General features: G+C 40.3%; 2 protein-coding genes and 1 long non-coding RNA gene across 4 annotated transcripts in view; all 3 read left to right on the top strand.

The window, feature by feature from the left end:
- LOC119901727 (acyl-coenzyme A thioesterase 1-like) overlaps nt 1-21,441 on the top strand; it is a 252,914-nt gene that overhangs the window by 185,518 nt on the left and 45,955 nt on the right. The window lies entirely within an intron of this gene.
- Nucleotides 1-21,441, top strand: part of LOC119901730 (acyl-coenzyme A thioesterase 5-like) — a 246,313-nt gene that overhangs the window by 204,195 nt on the left and 20,677 nt on the right. The gene's annotated exons all lie outside the window — the stretch shown is intronic.
- LOC119901735 lies at nt 19,492-20,629 on the top strand. The gene is made up of 3 exons (XR_005444242.1): nt 19,492-19,785; nt 20,286-20,330; nt 20,517-20,629. It is a non-coding gene; the product is annotated as an uncharacterized LOC119901735 (long non-coding RNA).

Genomic DNA, 21,441 nt, shown 5'->3' with positions numbered 1-21,441 from the left:
TGAAACATAGTCTTTCTTAAGCTTGCTTTCAAAAATTGTACAGCAAAAGTGCATTGCAAAATGTACACATTATTGAAGTGCATAACAACAAAATACTCCATAGCTATGTTATTTTTGAATTCAATTAAAGCAAGTGCTGTCTCATTGTTTTCACTTTGACTGCTTTCTCCGTTTCATACAGGCTATGTATGCGTGCAACAACTGTCCCCCGTGATGCCAATGTATATACTGTAACTTGCACTCTCCAAAATAGTGCTTTGCCTCAGTCCGCTAGCATCAACTTTATTAGCTGTACTAGCTGTATGCTAGCTCGTTGATGGTAACATTAACTTAAGCTCGAAGTGCTTTGGTGATATTTTAATTCCATTTCACACAAGGTGCATACTGCTTTTGACTTGTCAATGGAGCCGTCTGGGACTGTGTTGTTGTTCATCTCCATGGCTGCAGCAGGAGGTAGGAAGTGTCTGTGGCGGCATGACAAAAAGTAAGGGTGCATCGAAGGGTCAAAATAGTAGCAAGAGCTTTTTAGTAAAGATTCTTTGGTAACAGCACCAGTGACGGTGTAAAATAATATTTGACACACGCGATTAACACAATTAAAACACGTTATGATCAGTCCTTAATCTCATCGCGATTAACGCGTTAATGCTACTTATTACTTTACCACTCCTTCCCATCATCCCACTCAGTTAACTCACAAATTAATATGCAAGTTATTATACGGAAAACTAATTATTCACTGGCATTTTGAATCTAACCATAATTATAAATTACATGCAAATGTATTAATTTACTGTTCTTGTTTGTTCTAATTTTGAAATCATCCTTAACCAGTTGCAGAATTTTTGTTGAACACTCTTACAAAACATTTCGATTACTTTAACATGGGCGGTGTTTATTAATCTTCACACCATCTTTTATGCGTGAGTGAGTTGTCCTAATTCTCCAGTTAGGAGACCATTGCATTAGATGGCACAACAAAATAACTTAATTAAATGAGCAATCCTTAAACGAAATAAGTGCATACATATGGCACCTACACCAACAGTTAGGAGGGACAATAAGATAATATTTACTTGTATAGGATGTGTGTACACAGTGGAAAACCTTACTATTATTAGTGTAGCATTTCATGAAAAATGATCTTTTTTTTAGGTGTCTTAGTTGTCATGTTCAGACAGTTCAGACAGGATTATCGCCGCGTTAGCTGTAGTAACTTATAATCGCTAACATAGCGGACTCATGGAAATATACATCGTTATTTTTTCATCATGGCTAATTTATGAATGACTCACTCGCATCACTTGTATTAAAGAGAAAAGAATCACTTCACCCAATGTTACAGTACCACAGAAGTCTGGTGAGAGAGAACAAAGTTAAAATCACTTTGTTGTCTCTCACCCGACTTCTGTGTGTAGGTGATGTAAAGGGGGAGAGCAGGCAGTGGACCAAACCACTGTGAGGCAAGGGAGTGCGGACTCAAATATTTCCTAACTTTAAAATGCTTTTTTTGCCCCATTTCCATTTGTATTGTCTTAATAATTAAATCAAGAATTTCATTATATAATTTACAATACACAGCATGATTTTAACAGTATGTTTAGGCGGGGAACAACCCTCAGAGGGGGTAGGTCCTGACCCTCCTCGTTTGTTTCAAGCATTAATTTGGGGAAGACCACAGTCCCCTCATCGATCTATACCGATCTGATGTTTTGGTCTCCTCAGTGGAAGCTTCAGTAGACAATTAAGTCACATGTGTCATGATATATTCACTAAATGTGTTTCTATTGCACTGCATCGCATTTTGTTTTCAATACACCTACTTTGCCACTTTGACGAAGCCTTAAACTTTGATATTTCAAGTTACATTTTTTCCTGTTTCCTCAAGTTTGTGCTTAAAATTGAAAATCACTGCATGAAAAGTGGGTAGAGAGAGAGAGAGAGCAGGAGGAGATTGGAGGTGAAGCGGTAAGCAGCAACAATGGGCAAAGAGGGTCAAATGTCTTAAGGAAACATATTTGACAACCAATTGTGCTGACATGGTTGACAATACTGTGTGGAGTTTGTCTCAACAACTACTTTCTTTCCTTGTGTCTATGTCACAGTCAGTTCTAAATGGTGGAAGAAATCTTCAGAGACACACTCTGATGCTCGCCTGCTGTGGGTCACAGGTCTGGTTAGCTGCAGAGGTCACGTGGTGTGTGCATGTGAGGTTAGTAAGCAGAAGGAGGAGAGAAAAGCACAGCTATATCTACACAATATACCACAATCTATCTTACAGCCACCAGCAGTGAATGTTCATTCAGCAGTGGTTGCTGGCTTTGGATTAGATAGAATGTGCAATTGTGTCTGTTCTCACTGTTGCAAACACTCAGCTATAACTTTATCAATGAGAGGGACGGAAGTGAACTTGCATTCAGCAGTGTTCCTTGGCTTGATAACAATACTGATCCGTTTTCACAAAGTAAGAACAAAGCAGTCACGGCCTAGCAGGTGGTACCGGACACAACAACGTGCGTAGCACGGAAAACACACAGCAATTAAACAAGACACGGCAGTCTTTAAATATCCCTTGGACTTTCTTAACCTCACCGCATGAAGCTTGTACAAGTTACAATAACAAGGTTAAAGAACTATCTGCTGCCCAAACATACTAAAGCCTCTTACGTGTCGCTTTGATAGCGAGTAGATGCGTCAGTCCTTTTAGTAAATCCAGCAGAGTTTTCTCTCAGCTCGGTTCTGACTATGCCGGTAGTTTCAAGGTACGGCTGATTCTTCGGTGGTAGCAACAGGAATCAGTGAATTCGATGTGAGGTTGAGAAGGTAGACCATGGAGGTGATCTTCTCTCAGGTAAGCACAGAGTTTATCCGTCGTTTTCTGCAGGCACGAAACGTTATCTCGTATATAACAGTTTCCTTAGGGATCCAAAATTGTGTTGGTAACACAAAGAAAAAAAAAAAAGAGGTAGAAAGAAGAAACAGAGTTGCTCGTCCAACAAGTGAATTCTGTATTAAGGAACAAAGAAAGTTCGGCGCTGAAGGAAAATGCCTCCTGTGGCTGCTGGTGCAATTGCAGAAAGGCAGAGTTTGTTTACGTTCTACAGTCCCCTGAGGAACTTGGAATGGCCAAGAGGAGTTTGTGCTGTTCTGGTTTATAACACTGTTCACAAAATGGCTGTACTTCCTGGGATTACTCCACCCCTGAAAGCTTCGGCCAAAACAAACCCTTTATTTGGTTTTCAAGTTAGAGTTCTCAGGTAGTGAATGAACTGACTAGGGGTCGTCTGGGCTTTCCATTGTTCTGCCCCCTTTGTGAAAGACAAGCCACATGGCCAGGCTTGTGGCCTGGTTTTGTCTTTAGCTTTTCTTTGTGTACAGACTTATAGACATGCTCCTCAGTGACCTGACGGCCCATCCTTGTTGTCATGGATGTGAGGCCCAACACAATGTATTCACACAAGTATGTAAGTTGCTTTGAATGAAAGCATATGACATTTTTACTTGTCTTATTATTTTTACCACCACCACAAATCTTTCAAATCCCTTTCCTGGAGTGAATTTTCTTTGCCAATAGTCTCTCCTCGCTTGCAGCTGAAGAATGCCCACCTAAGGAGTTGTCCCCTTACTGCTGGACAGAGTTTCACTTCTGCCCTGTTACACATTTGGCTCCGTGAGCCGAGCTCTGTCTGAGGCGCAGCTTTGGAAACGTTTTGTTGGTGATCCACACAGAGGCTAAACATTTTTAAAATACAAATCCCATGATGCATTTCACCTCCCCCACTGGTATTTCAGCAGATTTCGATGCATGTCATCAGTCATGTGCCTTGAAAGCAATAACATCTAGGCTACTACATCGTGCACACTTCGCATCCGGTCTTAATGGGTTAATTAAGACTGAATGGGAGTGGAATGAGGGTCTTAGCCAGTGAGGCTAAAATATCAAATGATGGATGATTACACTTGTTTACACAGACACCAGATGAACGATTAACTATGAGCCTCTGGGGCCAGGCTGAGGCATGCAGACATAGTCGTGGGTGGTCAGTGAGTTGACACAGTAACAAGCTGTGAGCCAGCGGCCTTCTGGGAAGAGGCAGCCATGACAGACTGTGCCCTGCGTGAGAAAAAAACCCAAAACATTGAATGTTGAGACTCATGATGAATGGCCACTGGGGGTTTCATAGCAGTGAGGAATATAAAAGTAAATGTTATTATAGGAGAAGCAGAAGAGTGGCTGGCATTATAACATAGGATATAAATAGAGCTAAAGAATCATTTGCTGATTCATATGTTTTGTTACTGGGCTGCAGAGGAATTAGAAGGACTGAGAAACTGAACAGAAATGACCAAACAAAAACAGCCATACTGAGGAGATGTGAGGCTCCTGGGAAATTAATATAATGAAACCTTCTCACATGAAAACACAGTACGCCGTGCCACAGCGTGATTGCCTTTCATCTGGCCGTCTGGATCAGGTGGAAAAATGAGCTGACGATGGTGTAAACTAGAGGCTTCTGAACAGGGGCGGACTGGGACAAAAATTCAGCCCTGGCACTGTAGCCACGCCAGCCCACCTTACGGCGCATCCCCACGAACACACATTCACTACTTAGGCTACATATGTGTACAGATGGTGAGATAATATAAGCAGTAGGCCTAATGTATGTAACAGCAAGGGCGTCACTTTGTGTTGAAAAGAGGTGACATAAGGTCTGAAAATAGGGGTGTGATGAAAGACTTTGGTCATGAGAGCAAGACGAGAAGATATTTTAACACTATTTTGAAGAAATATTCAATGATTTTGAGCATTAAACTCTTAATTTTCTGCATTCTGGAGACATTTTCTGCACCAATTTATGGAGTAAATGTCTTTATTTATATGAATGGCAGCACAAAATTCAGCAGATGACAATCCAAAATATAACAATAAAATGGAATATAATGCATTGATCAGTAGCTTTTTTTGTTGCTTAAGTAACTTTCTTGGAGAATGCACATTTGTTTCTTCTGTATTCAAATTGCATTGCATGTTTCTTATTGTGCAAGTAAACCTCTCTCAAAGCATTTTCATTCAGCCTACAAGAAGACCGGGGGTCTCTATCTATACCGATTCCAGCAACGTCCATAAACACAGTAGCCGATTTAAACATTGCAGAAAAATGTTTTCTCACACACTGCTCTCAACATTGGAATATACATGAATAAAAACTCACTAGCCTACTTAATTCTGCTCTCCTTGCCTTCACTTCTAATATTTCCACACAAGCAAGGAACATACACCTCTGCTGCAAGCACAGTGGCTTGCCCTGCCTCTTTTCTTTTTCTCTCTCCCTGTATTTGTCGGCCCTGTTGACTTTCTCCATCAGCAGTGGGCTGTTTTATAAAGTGGCCGAAATGACACAGCACTCGCGACAACCAACATTGTACTCAGTTGCACTTGCACCAAAGTGTTCACTGTTGCTTTAGGCAACCTGGTCCGTGCTTGTGAAATATTCACCGTCTGAGTCTGAACATAATGGATGATCATTTCTCTCAGTGTTTCTCTGCAAAATGCTTAAATGGGTCACCAAATATTTTGTAAGTACATATATTTTGTACAAGTAAAGCTGATGTGTGGGAAACACTGATATTAATATCAATCTGACCAGCCCACCCCAAAAACAAATTGTCCGGCCCCTCTGGCAGATTCCAGAATTGCCAGGTGGCCAATCCGCTCCTGCTTCTGAATGAGGAAGATTAAAAGTTGCCTGTAAAGATCTATGATCGGTTTTAAACTATATCTGCTTTGTCACTTTAGAACAATGAAAATACTAATCCAGAGAAACATTTCCTCTCACATATGTTAGGTGCCACAGAGCAGAGTGATGAGAACGAACATTAAAAAAAAAACAAAACCCAAATTGATCATACCTGGAGAAATGCAATGCGGTGATCTATAAAAAAGGAATGCTGCAGCATGGAGCTGCTTGCTGGAAAAGACACTAAAATGTAGAAAGTCAAGTAGCAGAATGTGGATGTTGCACCTGAACTTTCAATTGTAGTTTGACGATCTGACAAGTGATAGCTCTATCTCCGATTCCTGTATACACAAATGGCACCTCTACTTCACAAATCACTTAAATACCAAGAATTTAGGTATTCAATTTATACCCCCATATACATATGCTACAATAATGACAGAACACACTGTCCTTTAAAATGCAAAAAGTGTAAGCTGTAAACTGTGCTCACACCAAAAGCGCCGCAACATGTCCCAGTAGTGGTTCTCCGCCAAGTGAGAAATTCAGCCCTGCAAGGAAGTGGGGGGGAGGGAACGATTCACAGAGCTCTGTGATTGGTTGTAGAAGCACACAAAATGACAAACAACAAGTCATCAACGTGGGGCAGGCTAAATGCTCTGCTGCTGAAATGCTTCCAGTGTGAGTTGACGCAGGCCTGAGGACGGGTCAAAACCGTGGTGCAGCCATAACGCGGCGCACAGGCCGCCTGTGTGAGTCCGGGGTAAGGAATATAAGGAATGTGTCCTCAATCACATTATTTAACCAAAAGCTCATGTGTCATTTCGTACAGGAGATTTTATCTGTAAGTCTTAGCTAATACCAGCACAATCTATCAATACCACCACATTGCCAACTAATGTTCTGCTAATCCCACTAGCTTGCTAACATCTACATATTGCCTTGTTGGGTACTAGGGGTGTGACGAGACACCAAGCTCACAAGACTCAATAATGGGTTCATGAGATCAAAACAAGATTTTAGCACAATGTATAAGAAATCTTAATTGATGATTTAAATGAATTTTGAGCATTAAACAGTAAATTTCCGGCATTCTGGAATTTTTTTTTTCTTTATGTAAAGACACCGGAGTTGCTGTTTCGCTCTGTGAGTCGACTATACATTTGTTTTTCCACTGTGAGAAAATTGATGTGGCTTGACAGCATGTGAAAAATGTCAACTGAGTGAGTCTTGCGAGATAACTATTAATCCGACGAGAACTAGTCAAGTTTTAATCGAGTGGCACTAGATCTTGTCACAACCCTAATAAATATGCTTGTACAGTATTCAACTTATGCAGATTGCCATACGTCCTCAACCAGTGGGTAAGCAACTCTAACTAGACATTTGCACTTTCTGCTGACAACAGCCGCCAGGTTACCACTGGAATATAGCACGCATTTTAAATGAATTTTCAGAAAATCAACAAGAGAAGACACAAATGTATACACAATGTTAAGAGTTGGTTCATTGGCGCTAATGCTCCAGTCAGGTTCTATTACACTACTGTAGAATTAGAGGGTGCAATAAGATGACTTAGTTAAGAGTGCTAGTCAAACCTCAAACTGAGGGGGGAGGAAAAAAGAATTTAAAAATATTTTCATGAATACACCGAATCAGTTTCCATTGTATATTTGTATGGATACAGCAACATGTCCACCTCCCCCCAATTGTACTGTGTGGTATTTCAATTTAAAAATGCTTTCCATTTCTAATGCGCAAATTGAAATTTGATATAAAAAGCAAGTGAATAGAAAACCACCTAGTGTTACATCACTGCATCTACTCTGCCACTGACTAGGAATCTCACTTTGTGGCATTATATTAACAATCTTTACAAACTACATGGAGTCTGTTTCAGAGTCAGGTGGCTCTTATAAACAGCAGGCTGGCCCAGATTTAATATACGAGTAATGGAATGCTTCTTCACACATGACTAGAACCACCATCTCTGACTGCTGCGAATGGGACTAAACAAACTAATGATGTTGAAATGAATATGGATCAAATCATTATGACTGCAGGTGTTTTCTTTCCGTTATGCATGAATGTATTCCCTGTAATCAGCTGTTTGTGTGTGTGTGTGTTAAACACATGACACTTTTCATCTGGGCAGAGAAAGTGGTTTGGTGTCAGATGGCTGGTATTCCTGCCGAATGTGATTATAAAATAATGTGCAACCAGATCTCTGTCATCTGCTCTGGTGGTTTCACTGGTTTTGAATCGATCAGGAGGCAGAAACGGAGCCAAGGACGAAAAATACTGTGAAGAGTCTGTGCCTGTCATAGAAGGTTAAGAAAATAATAAAATCAACTCTAAGCGTAACTATTATGTAACTCTGTTACTGCAATATAATGAAGAAAGACCTCAGAGGAGATAAGTACATTTTCATACTGGTAGTATCTGCAGAGTCTTCCTTTGAGAGAAGTTAAAATCCCTCATGATTCCCATACACAGAACTGTCTAGAAACCCAACATTTATGAACATGCCGTCATTTTTCCTGTTCCTGTCAAATTGTTTTTGGAGCCGTGAAAGCCCCAAGGAGCGTTGAGCTGTGCCAACGCTTATCAAAACTCCAGAGACTGGAGCTGAAAAAAGTCAAACTGCAGCAGGCCTGTGGACAAGGAGACACGTTGAGGGTTGGTAACAAACCACTTTATTGTGTGGGGGTGTGTTCAGCTAAACAGTGACTGGACATGAAAAGCCCACATCAAATACCAGGTGGTGGTTGTTCCCAGATGAAACCCCAGTGATCTTACTGCTTTTCAACCAAAACAACACTGAACAGGTGATTGTGTATTAGAGTGCAAAGAGCAGCACAAACACGAGTGAGTGATACACTTCACTTTAAAGACCAAATCACCTTCCACAGGTACGGTTCTCAATTAGTAATCACAAGGTGAGGCAGCTGACACACTTCCTTTATCTTCCATATGGTCTTCTTACATGTACAAAAAAATTAATATGAAAAGTAAGTAATAGACATAATAGACACCAAATGTTTGACATTAAAGGTATATTTAGAAAACAGTCAAATTTCATAACAAATCAGACAAAAAAGGTTAAGAAGTAGATAAAGTTTTGTCAGAACTATCTTCTGATTCATATGTGATTAATGGCATATACAATCAAAGCATAATAATAAACTTGATTTTTATAGCACTAACAGGGAAAAACAAGTTAATAAAAATAAAAGCAGAGGCAAAAAGTTGCTAAAAGAAGGGTCAATTAGAGGATCATTCAGATCACTTGTTGCTCAGGGTGTAGGGAAGACTGCTCAACATGGATGGAGATCAGCTTGGTGATTCCCCTCTTGGCCAATCAGGGACTGGAGATGCCCATTTTTGAAGGCATAAGAGGTGGGGAAAGGCACACCCAGGGAGCTCTAATTCTTTCTGTATTTAATGCAGAAGTCACTTTACCAGACATAGTTAGCTGGCAGTGTTTAAGACCCATTGAGATTTCTATGCTGTCTCTCTTATCATTGAACGCGATTGTGTATTATGGAACTGAACACAATCTCTTTCTGCCTGAAGGCTTGCTTATGTTGGTTTGTTTTCAATAAAAACTCTTCCCCACTTTTAACCTTTTTATTTTTAGTTGTTACAGAAGATTTATTTCTCCATTAATTTGTGACATTGGAAATGGCTTTTATTATGTCGTTGGGATCTCATTTCTCCTGAGCTGAGACCTGTGGAATCAGTAGTTACAAATTAAAATTTTATTCAGTCAAACATGTCTTAGGAGATAATGTTTTTGTTTCTGCTGTTTCCTTCTGCTAATAAGAGGAATAAGGGTGTCAGACGTGTTTCTCAAACTCTAAAATATTTCTTTTCATAATTTGGTACAACTGAAACGTATATTCAGAATATCCAAAGCTTGCAAGTGTTCATCCCAGCCTGTAGGCAGTTGATTATCTGACACTGAATCCTCTGAGAAGGAGATGCTGCATGATGAGTTTTCAATAAAAAGTTTCTAAGGAGGAGGGGTAACTATTCTGGAGAAATTCCAATACCATGATAAAGAGTGAACGACACAGGAAGTAATGTTGCTAACTTTTTAAATAGTTTAACAAACTGTTGCTACTGTTGCTGTAAAGTTAACACGCAGAGAGGACAAGACTGTTCCAGTGCCAGCACACCAACCCCAGACAGCGATACTCACAGCTCTCCACAGCTCTCCTTATAGCTAACATCACAACAGCATATCCTTGGCAAACTAAAAAGTCAGCTGAATGTCCGTGGGAAAGTCACACAAGTGGTGGGGTGCTCGCCACTTAGTTTTTCACATTTACAGAGCCAGGACTGTATTACAAACACCTGATTTATTTTCAGCTCACACAGAGAAGGGGCAGTTAGGGGACCTTGAGGAGGTATTTGGGGAATTTTGACAATTCTGCCGGTGAGCTGGCTAACTTCCGGTTTAGCCCTGCTCTTTTAGACTTTCCAAAGTCATTGACTCACTGTATCAAATTTTGATAATGTGAAATGAGTCATATTGTTGGGGTTGGCGTTGCTCAAAAGACGGTATCTACTGTGTTTTAATTTATTTATATTTTTTTATAGCTGCTTGTTTGGCCACTAGTAAAACTGGCTTCAAAGCACGGAGCACTTTCTGGGAGCTCGCAGGAAATGCGATTTTACCAAGTCAACCAATCAGTCTACATTGTAGCAGGTCTACGTATGATTTTTAATACACTTATGAAATTAATATTCAGGGAATATTAATTCATACCTCGAATAAAGGGCAACACCGGAGATTCAGTTTGCTCAGGGTCTCACTTTCTCTGCCAGGGAATTGCTCCGGAGGTCCATCTTGGTCGGATTATTGAAGAAAACTTGCAGTGGGAGGCTTTTAACCCTGGCTCGGGTTAAAGGTTTGATTGTCCTTTGTTACTGCTGGCGGGCCCACGTGTCTAGGTCCGTCCTTCAGTGGGAGCAGTGTAAGTTAACTCGACAGAACAAAGCTTAAAAGAACTTGGTCATTCTTGAATTAATATTGTTTGACTTAACGGTCTGATAAACAAACAAAAGAAAATTATAATAAATAATAAATCGACATTTAGTTGAATTCCTGCTCTCAGGAAGTAAGGGATTTTGTTTATGCCCACCGAAGGATGCTCTATTTGGATCAAAACACACTGTTGATTGAGACACTTAGATTGCACTATGCAAGCAGACATAAGTTCCACCTTCCCAATAAGAACGTTTTTACACAATTCGTCTAAGCATAGCTTTTCTTTTCTTTGAGTTAAAACGACTACACAGGTTAATACAAAACACAGGTCAGAATACAAAATTAACACTTTACAAGCTTGATGATCATCTTTAACCAGTTATCCGGACTTGGGTCGGAGGAACAGCAGCTCCAGCAGGGGACCCCAAACCTCCCTTTCCCACCTCCTTAGGGAGGCTCCCAGGAGGCATCTTTACCAAATGCACAAACCACCTTTAACAGGCTCCTATCGAAGCAAAGGAGCAGCGGCTCTACTCAAGAGTTCCTCTAGGACGACTTGGCTACTCTTCTGTCTCCAAGCTAAAGGCCAGCCAGCCACATGTACCTGTCATCTAGTTCTTTTGGCCATGACCATAGGTGAGGGTAGGAACCAAAATTAATCAGAAGTCTGAGCTTTGCCTTCCAGCTCAGCTCTTTTTATTACAATGGTGCGGTAGAAGTGCAAAATTGTCCCCGCTGCTCAGACTCTCCGGCCAATCTCCTGCTCCATTGTCCCCTCACTCACTCACGAACAAGAGGTACTTGACCTCCCTCACTTGGTACGGACTCATTCCCCAGTTGGAGTGAGCATTCTTTTTCCTCTGAGAGGTGCTAATTCTCATCCTGTCTACTTCACACTCTGCTGCAAACCGATTCAGTGAGTGCTGAATGTCAGACCAAGGATGCCAACAGGACCACATCTGCAAAAAGCAGCAATGGGATACCCAGCCTGCCGAAATGCTAGTTGGTTAGTGGAAAAGTTAGTGGGATTCAGTTCCTGAAAGTGGTCTTTCCATCGCACAGTTATCTCCTCAGTAGAGGTCAACATATAGGCGGAAATCACGGGGGGGACAGAGAGGACATGTCCCTATCTGAGGGGTGCACTTTAAACATGAACTGATTCTTTTGTCTTTGATACAGATGATGCTGAGTCATTAATAAATTAATCTATGACAAAGTTATGATAAACGATTATTTTTCTATGAGCCCACTCTACTATTTTAAAATTAAAATAATTCAAAATTAAAATAAATTAAAATTACCTATCTTATTTGGTGGCTTGTTTAACAGCTTATTGGACTGGAACTCATCTTCTACAGCTAGAGATGTGCAGATTGATCAGCTGGGGACTGAAATAGACCGTTTATTTTTGCTTACTCGGCTCCGACCAGTGACCAGGGGCCGAGCAGTGTCAAATATCCAATTTTCTGCAAGTCACATTCAACATTACAAACACAATGCCCTGCGCTGTGTTTCACATGTGGGTACAGACAGTAACCTCATGTCACATGTCACACCCACTAAGGCTAAAACATGTCGTAGGATCAGGTTTGGTTATTGGCTAAATATAAGAGATATTCTATTTATTCACCTATAAATTGTCAAACATTATCATTCAATGATAGGTGAGTCTGAAGAGTGAGTACGTACACTGGCCGTCACAACCAACTGACGTCACAATATTCAATACAATATTCTTAAAATTATAACAAAATGTATTCACTACAGTAAATAAACACTATTATCTAATCTAAGTCAAACAATCAAACATACGAAAATCAACAAGTGAGAAGGGGTGTGTGTGTGTGTATGTGTGTGTGTGCGCGCGTGTTTGTGTGTGTCCCCATCCGGAAAGGGGGAGAGAAGGGGGGCGTGTAGTAATAATAATCTTTATTTGTAGAGCACTTTTCAAAAACAAGTTAAAGTGGTTTAACAAGTGTACAGACAATAATAACCAAAAGGCAACGATACAAGATAAAAGCAAGAAAACATTGAAAAGACTAAAATACACGTTTAAGATAAATATAAAATACATAAATAAAATAAAATGGGGGAAAATAGAGTCAAATAAAATCGGGAAAGGCTCTCCTAAAGAAGGGGTGTGATCATGTAAGGTCGATTCTGTCTTTCAAAATGCAAGGATGGGGACCCCAGCATGTGCAGCAGGTGAGGGTCTATAGAGCAGCCCTAAATATTTTTGATTACTCCAGGATGACGTCATCGATAGCTCATCGGTGGAAAATCAGAAGAGGACAAGAGCAGGGACAAGCCATTTAAGGAATACTGTTTGGACACTCTGGACTGCTGCGACAAGGACACATCTCCTAACACTACTGCTAGCAGTATTATACAGGTAACCGTAGCTTATTATTTACACGACATACTGCAGCAAAAAGCTAAACAAACGTGTTTATTGCGCTTACACATATGAGTGGAGCAGAAAACAACCTCATACCTGCATTGACACGCTATCCTTTTATTTCAAAGGACATAAGGGGGAAATTACGCAGGAAGTTTTTAACAAAAATTCATTCATTCAAAATCATATGGGTCATGTGTTTTGTTTTTGTACTTAGCATTGATTTGTGTGTGTTAATGCTAACCAGAAAACATGTTGATGTTGCTGATGTACTGCTTAACTGAATCTTTGGTTTGTAAACATAGTGCTTGTAGAGATTTTCTTGTTCTCATTGCTGACGGATATGTTGCGTATGTTACCAATAAAACGACCTCCTGGGAAAAGAGGGAGTTCCCTACCAAAGAGGCGTAGCCGAACAACAAATAAGAAGACCAATACTAAGACTAGAAAAAAACAAGCAAGGAGAAGAAAGTCGACAAAACGTCAGACGACAAGAGACATTTTCTAACGAGAATGTCATTGGTACATAGCCTGTCACAAGAGTGCGTTAAGTTGGAGCTAGACCTGTTTATGGTACCGTTAACACAAACAAGTATTGAGAAATGCGTCTACATCGAATTCCCTCCTCTAGCAGCGATATCAGATTCTGCACCCCTTAAATTTTTCATTCCAGCTAGTACAGAGGACTACCTGGATTTAAACAATACGTTTGTGTAAAAATCACCAAAGCTAACGGCGGAAACCTGGATCAAGCAGACGAAGTGGGCTTTATCAACTACCCTGGATGTACAATATTTTCACAGGTTGACATATCTTTGGGGGACCGACTCATAACGCAATCATCAAACACATATCCTTACATGGGTATAATAGAATGCCTTTTGAACTATGGGAAGGATGCTCTGCAGACACAGTTTGGATCCAGACTATTTTGTATAGACACCGCAGGCCATATGGATGATACAACAGCTGGAGGGCGTAATGAGGGCTGTATTATACACGCAAGGTGGTCTTGTGGTGCAGCTAATTTTTCCTTTACAGATTTTTTTTTTTTTTTTTTAAGACCAGCTAATGATAAACGGAGTTGACCTTAAGATTAAAAAATAAATTTTGCATAGTTTGCCAGCAGGCACTAAGGTTTGTAATTAAAATATATTCTTGAGACAAATATTGAAATTTATTGTAGTAGGATTTGTAGATCATGAGGCGTTCAGAGGTAGTTATGCCCGTGATCCATTTATGTTAACCATTATGATAGTTTTTATGTTGACTGCCAACAATATCCTTCAAAACCCTTTCAACCCAACTATGCCAGGGGTAATGCCATTAGGGCTTACCATCAGTTGTTTTCAACAACTGGAAAGTATCTTTAAAACAATGCTATGGCCATAACCTGTGACAAATTTTGTAATGGATATAGTCTGTTTTGTTGTAACCTGAGTCTCAATGAAGGATGCGGAGATCATGTCGTTCATTAAAAATGGCAACGTTAGATTAGAGGCTTGTTTTAGAAACCCCCTTGAGCATTCAATAAATGCAGTTATTTGGGCCACATATGACTCTATAATCAAGATATCATCAAGACAGGTTCTCATTGACTTCTTCTAATTTTAACAGTAGCATGAATACAATAGAATTGTCAAAAGGTCTTGATAAGGTGGTAAAGTATCTTTCTAGGACTATTTGCTAGTGATCAGCTTCGTAAAACAGTTATTAAAAAGAGAAATACAGACCTCTCTTACCTGGGCGGACAACACTGGGTTGCCATCTATATTAACAAGCAGGGCCGGGGATCATTCTTCAGGCAGGTCAGAAAGCAGGTCAGTTCTGAGTCTGAAATCATCAGCCCTGAGGAGAACTTGTGGCATCATCATAACAATCCATAAAAACATTACTCTTACCAGGAAACATTTGTTGAGCCATTGGCACGACTTGAGTATTTATCAGTGGGATTTTTAAACAAAACAAGATAATTGGTATTCAAATAAATAGTACGACTAACTTTACCATGAAAAAACATTCTGAACTAAATTTAAACTTAAATTTATGTGATACACATTTTGGACCTCAATGTTATTGCATTTCATTTCATTCCATTTCAAAAACCGTAATGTAAAGTCCTCAGATTAGAAAACACCCGCTGTTTGGTGTATACCACTTGGACTTTTGACAACTGTTTTATTTTTTTAGATCAAAAGCTTTTTATTTTTCACTATAGTGTCTGATTTTGTCATTACGTTTCGCGGCGTCTTGTCAGAATTCACAAACTCATGTACAAGATCAATCAAGGTGTCATATGTGAAAATGGACTAATTGTGAGAAGTTAGTGTTATGCCTTTGCATTTAAGCTCTGCTTTGTTGTTCAATGTGCAGTAAGCATAACATTTTGGGCCACCTGTGACAAATTCCACAATATAATCCTCCTCATCAGTAAGATCTCATAAATGGGGACCTCTCTAAGGGGTCCAGTCACCGTCCTTGGCCATTTCTTTTGGTCTTCCTGTGGAGTGTCCGTAGTGACCTTTTTACAGCTAGAGTGGTCGGATGGTCCCAGAATAAATGGTTTTAAGTCTGCCAAGTCTGTTTGATATTGTGCAGTCCTTATCCACACAACCAAAGCAGAGTCCTTCCTTTGGATTTCACAAAGGCCAATTCTTAAGGAATGAGGCCTCCCTTGGTAAATCTGATCTCACCTCCTCTTGAGGTGAAAGACTGTTTTCACTGGTTGATTCACTACAGTCCCCCACTCGAACAGGTGTTCGCTCAGATAGGGAAGGTCGACGATAAAGAACAACCAGTGTGGTTCGTCATGTGCTGGTGAGGTCGAAGGAGTCAAGCAGAGCAGGTGGCAAAACACATCTGTGATCAGGTTGATGTACTTCTAGGGAGCTACTAGTTTGGCTAGACACTTAGGGTAACCCTATTCATAGTAGTCTTAAAGTATCAGGTGCTTGCTGTCTTGCTTAATCTCCTAATAACAATAAAGCAGAAATAAAATTTTTGGGAAAACAAAAAACTGCCGAGTTGTGTGTGAGCTCGGCCAACATTGTGTAGTGTACCTATGTGGGCTACTGTTAATAAAATTATGAATATTAATATTCTGAAATATTTATTCATAGACTCGTTTTCGGGGCACCACCTAAAGATTTGCTGTCCGCCCAAAGCTTTAGGAACCTTGAGTATAGCTTAGTAATTGCACAAATTTCTGGTAATTTCTTAGTAATTAATGATTCAAAATCGTTGAGTTAATCAGTCAGTCTCAAATCTGAGGGCGAATCCTCTGTACAGGGACCGAGGACGCTAAACAGTACACACATACAAATCACAATAATCAAGGGGAAATTTATTGACTAACTAAAAGAAGTACACCAGTGTGAGTAAATATGGGAATATTATAGGAATAACAGTCAAACATGAAAACAAACCATAATATAATGACAGAATATGCAGTAAGACCAAAATCAGGATAATAGGCTCAATGGAATTTCAGTTTGGTATTGTGGAGAGAGAATAATTTTAAGGGAATAAGGGAACGAATGATGTAAGATATGTTGCAAATTGAGTTTAAATAAATTAGGGGTTTCTTCACTAGGATTAACTATAGGACACCAACCAGTCACAGAACGTAGTTTGTTTAAGCCTTACCTTTGTCGTTTTCCCCCTCTGGCCAAGGCTCGCAGTCGGCTGGCTCGTTCTTTGGTCAGACCTCCGGGGGCTAGCACGCTACCCAGCTCCTCGGGCAAGTTTTAACCGATGGATTGTCCCTGACTGACTGGAGGTTGTGAGAAAGACACTAGTACACACATTAACGAGCGGTCCGCCCTGGCTTGCCGCTCTGAGTTCGGTTGGTGTCGCTACAGCTTAGTGAAACGCACTCCAACTCTGTCGTTGGAGCAGCAGCTTAGTTCAACCCGAGATGAGGATTGAAAGAACTTTCTGGGTTTCTGGGTCAAAAGTTGCGTAAAACGGTCGGATAACTTAAAACAACATATTCAAATAAGACACATACATTCACCGTAGTTTCGCAAGGCCCAGAGAATATAGGCTAGTTAACGTGGCTGAGTTTAAACAAAAGTCTGGGGAAAGTTTCTTCGCAGGCAGCTCCAAACAAATGGTCAAAATCAAATCTTCCGCTAAGAAAAAGGGGATTCGGAAATACGGAGCTTTCTCAGGTCGTTTGGAAGGAAGCTGAAAGTACGAAAAGAACAGGATCAGAATTGCAAGGGAGTTACAAGAAGATTATTTTTATTTTGTGTTCTAAGGCCTTCCAGCGCCAGTCACAGATCACCACAGATCTGGTGCTGTGTTATTGGGAATAAAGGTACAACATTGATCACCAAACATGGCGCGCACACACCTAATTTTTCGGCTAACAGCATATCTAGGGCCATCCTATTCTGCACCGTCATTAGCGAGGTTGCTGCTAATTGTTCTGATAGTCCAGCTACTGCATCTCTAAAGCCTAAACACATTGTAATGAATGTAGTTAATTCTATCCACATTCGTATTGGGTGTCACATGGAATAGTGCTCCAATAATAGGGATGTTGTCAAATCCAGTCGCAACCTGATCTACCAAAAATCGGCAACGCCAGCCTAACCACAGCACACGTGCCACCCCATGTAGAGGGTAGACTGGTGTGCAAAATGTCCTTCCCTCAATACCAAAACAGATCAGCTCGTCCCCAGACCATTTTGCTGGCATTTCTGCATTGTGTGACATTAATGACAGTTTCACACCATGAGATATCAATTTGTCCCAAATTTGTGACATCGATTCTAGTGAAACAAGTATAGTTACACAGGAGCTATGTAACACAGGAGAGATAGTTGAATTCTTTACAGGAGGGAACATAGCACTGAGGGTGGTGCAATTTGGTGGGCTAGCTTGCATGGTCATTGTCATCATGCAGTGGAAACCCTGGGGGTCTGAATCAGGAAATAGTAGTGCTGGTGTAGTAAACAAAGTTGGTCTCGTGGAGGAGCACAATTGGTTAGATTCATGGAGGCAGCTGTAGCTGCCATCCAGTCTAGCCACAAGTTTTTGCCTCCAGATCTGGTTGCCAATTGCACCATCTCACTTCAAGTCAATGTGGAGTAATTAATGCATTGTTGCATTGTTGCTGCATTGTTCAGCGGCTGTGTCCTTGTCAGGTGTACTAATTGCTATGTTACTTGTGGTGTTTTTGCTGGCATTCGGTTCCCTGAGATTCACTTTAATCAATCCCATGGAATCGATGGCAGTTAGATCTACTCCTATTACCACATATAAACTTCACTCAGACCCAACAGACAGAATCAATGGGTTTTTTCCTTGTGCATCCGGCTGAAACTTTCCCCTTACTAGCCCCATCTGATCTCTCACACACACCTTCCTGGCTGCACATGGACGCGGCTTCCACATGATCCCATGACGGACACCATCGGTACCAGTTTGTTAGTATACAAACATACACATCATACCCCCTACACAATTGCGGTTTACCCCCGCAGTCAATTGTCACACAGATCGATTTCAAATACAGTCTTGTTCCCCAATTCATCTGGACACCCCCTTGTATGGCTAAACAAAAATCTTTTTCCTTACTGTTAGGGAGAAGTGACCTGGTAGATCTATTCAACTGTGTTATACTCATGTGTTCTGCTGGTTTTTTGGTACCCCTGCCTCTCAGACCGTCCTCCCACCATAATATTGGTACTACAATCATACATGCAATTAATGAAACAATACACAAAAACCATCCCCTTTGGAAGAGCCCCTTGTCTGGGATGTACATCGTTCTGAAAAACAATATCACACAAGATTATAATAAAAAATAAAACAAGCACACAAAATAAATGAATCAAAGATATAAGTAAAAGCTAAATCCTTCAAGAGTTCTTGGACTGTCCTCTCACATGTATCCTGGCAAAACTTTTCCCAGGAGAGTACTTACTTACACCCCGCTCACCTGCTTACCAGAACCTCTTCCGCTATAACTTAAAGGTAATAAATCAAAAAATGAATCAAAGGAAATGGATTAAAGTGAGTTCAATGTGTCTCTGAGTTCATTGAGTCTCTCTTATCTGTTCAAGGGTCCTCGTGGGAGGATCTGTTGTCTGCTGCACACTGGCTCCAATGGTACCAGGATTCTCCTTTCCTGTGCAGCTTCACTGCATGCGAAGTCCTCTTTCACCTTGTAGGGTGCTGTCCACTTTGGCTCAGACCCCTTCCTCTTGATCACCTTCAGTAGAACCTACTCCGTGGATGGCGAATTTTTGCTTTGATATTCTGATTCATCCTCTCCATTTTCCCTTGAGATTGAGGATGATACACTGTACCAAATGCATGTTTCAGCACTAATGCACTGTAAGCCCGAACAGTACTACTAGCTTATAAAGACTGAGGTCGCTACAGTTAAAATCTCTTGCTGAGTTAATCCACCTTTAAACTATTAATGTCTATAAACAAATATGTATTTTTGTATTTACATGGCTCAGCATTTCTGAGTGAACACCGCTGGTTCACTCAATATTTTTAAGTGTACTGTCGATCACGTGATATGACGTCATGACGTGCCATCCTAACTGACGTTACCTGAAAAATCTATCCAAGATGGCTACCCTCTCGAGCAATGTGGTGTCTATGCGTGGTATCAAGCATTAAACTTTAAGGTAAGCCAAAACACTTCGAAACTACTTTGCTTGTTGTAACATTGGGAATATCATATTTCACGTGATATTTGACTGTTAGACGATGCTATTTTTAATATAGCCTATAAGTTGCTAGCGCGCAGCCTCACGGTGCCGTGCACGTTTTTTATGCGCCGAAAGCGCCAGCGCCATTACGTTACCGTCAGTCCGCCTGCTAGTGAGTGTTAATATCATGTGTACTGTTAATGTCGCGGCTAGACAATTATGTTAATGTTAGTCAATAACTCTTTTCAGCAAGCGATAGTCCTTCCGTTTTTGAGTGTGTTGCTACTGTTTGTGTTAAGCGCCCTGCTTTGGTAAGTTGAATGTGATGTTATTTCTAGCTAACCTACATGCACCCAAATGAGCTAGTGGCTAAAGTTAGCTGTAACTTTTACTCAACGTTAAGGTTATGGGTTAATAGTTAACGTATCATCTCTGCAAGTTTTCATTAAACCTTTACAAACGTCTTTTCATTATAGGTTGAAGTGGAAGAACTACAGAAAAGTGCATCCTCCAAAATCAAGGTGACTCAAATGTTAATTTAGGATGTAACCTATTTTTCACCATTTATTTTATTTGTGTTCATTTAAAAGTGTAGGAAGAGCGGAAGCTGACATGCTCTGTATGATTTCATAATATCAAAGCATATAGCAAATAAGACCCCATGTATTTTGAAATCTGATAACATTATTTCACTCTTGGTCATAAAGTGCTTCACTGGTTGGGGGGTCATCCCTTGTCTGGATCAGTTATTTTATGCAGTCAGCAGTGAATTCATGGACACTGAAGACTTTGATCGATTTTTTGCAAAGTGAGTTGTAATAGTATATAAAACACACTCTTTGCCAATTATTTTTGCTTTATATTGAATGGGTTTCCTAATATTTTGTCCACTGCTTTAACATACAAGAAAGGGGCAAAATATTAGGAACACCATTCGATATAATTCACCCCACTATGCCACCACCATGTATTACAACCTCAGTAATAAATATGAAGTAGAATTATCACCTTTCTGACAATGTCAACAAAAACTGAAAATGTATAAAATTCATAAACGTAGAATTTAAAGGAGAGCTGTTGTATTGGACTGCATTGGGTTACACACATGCACCTGATGAAGTGGCCAGTGAGTGTACATGCAGTTGTTGTGTTTCTTCAAGTTAACCTAACAGTTGTATCCTCTGTGTCTTTCAGGTGGAGGAGTCAGATGAGCCATGCATCGACACTCCTGTTGCTCTTGTCACAGTCACAGAGGACACTGCAGATCCAGTTCATTTCAGTCCTGCAAGTATTTCTATTGTTGTGGAAGACGATGTTGTGATGAGTGATATCCCTAACTTGGCTGATGCATTTGCATTGTTGTTTGGGTTAATGTATGCATTGCATTTGAACTATCCCAAGAAACTCATTCACACTTTCACATTCATCCAGAAAATCCTAATGGGTCTTGATGATGGTAAACCACTTAAACCCTGCCTACTGAGTCTCAAAAATGACCTGTTAATGAAAGAGTAGGCTAACTTAAGAGTAGTGTTTACACATGTATTTTCTTGTCTGCATGTTGATGTGTTTTGGGGGTTCCCAGTATGGTAACTTTATAGTATGTTGTTGAACACAATGTTACTCAAAGCA

The sequence above is a fragment of the Micropterus salmoides genome, unplaced genomic scaffold (genome assembly GCF_014851395.1).
Source record: "Micropterus salmoides isolate LMB-PRFRI ecotype aquatic unplaced genomic scaffold, ASM1485139v1 Ms_hic_scaffold_14, whole genome shotgun sequence".
In the NCBI taxonomy this organism is placed as follows: Eukaryota; Metazoa; Chordata; class Actinopteri; order Centrarchiformes; family Centrarchidae; genus Micropterus; species Micropterus salmoides.
This window is presented reverse-complemented; position numbering and strand designations above follow the sequence as displayed.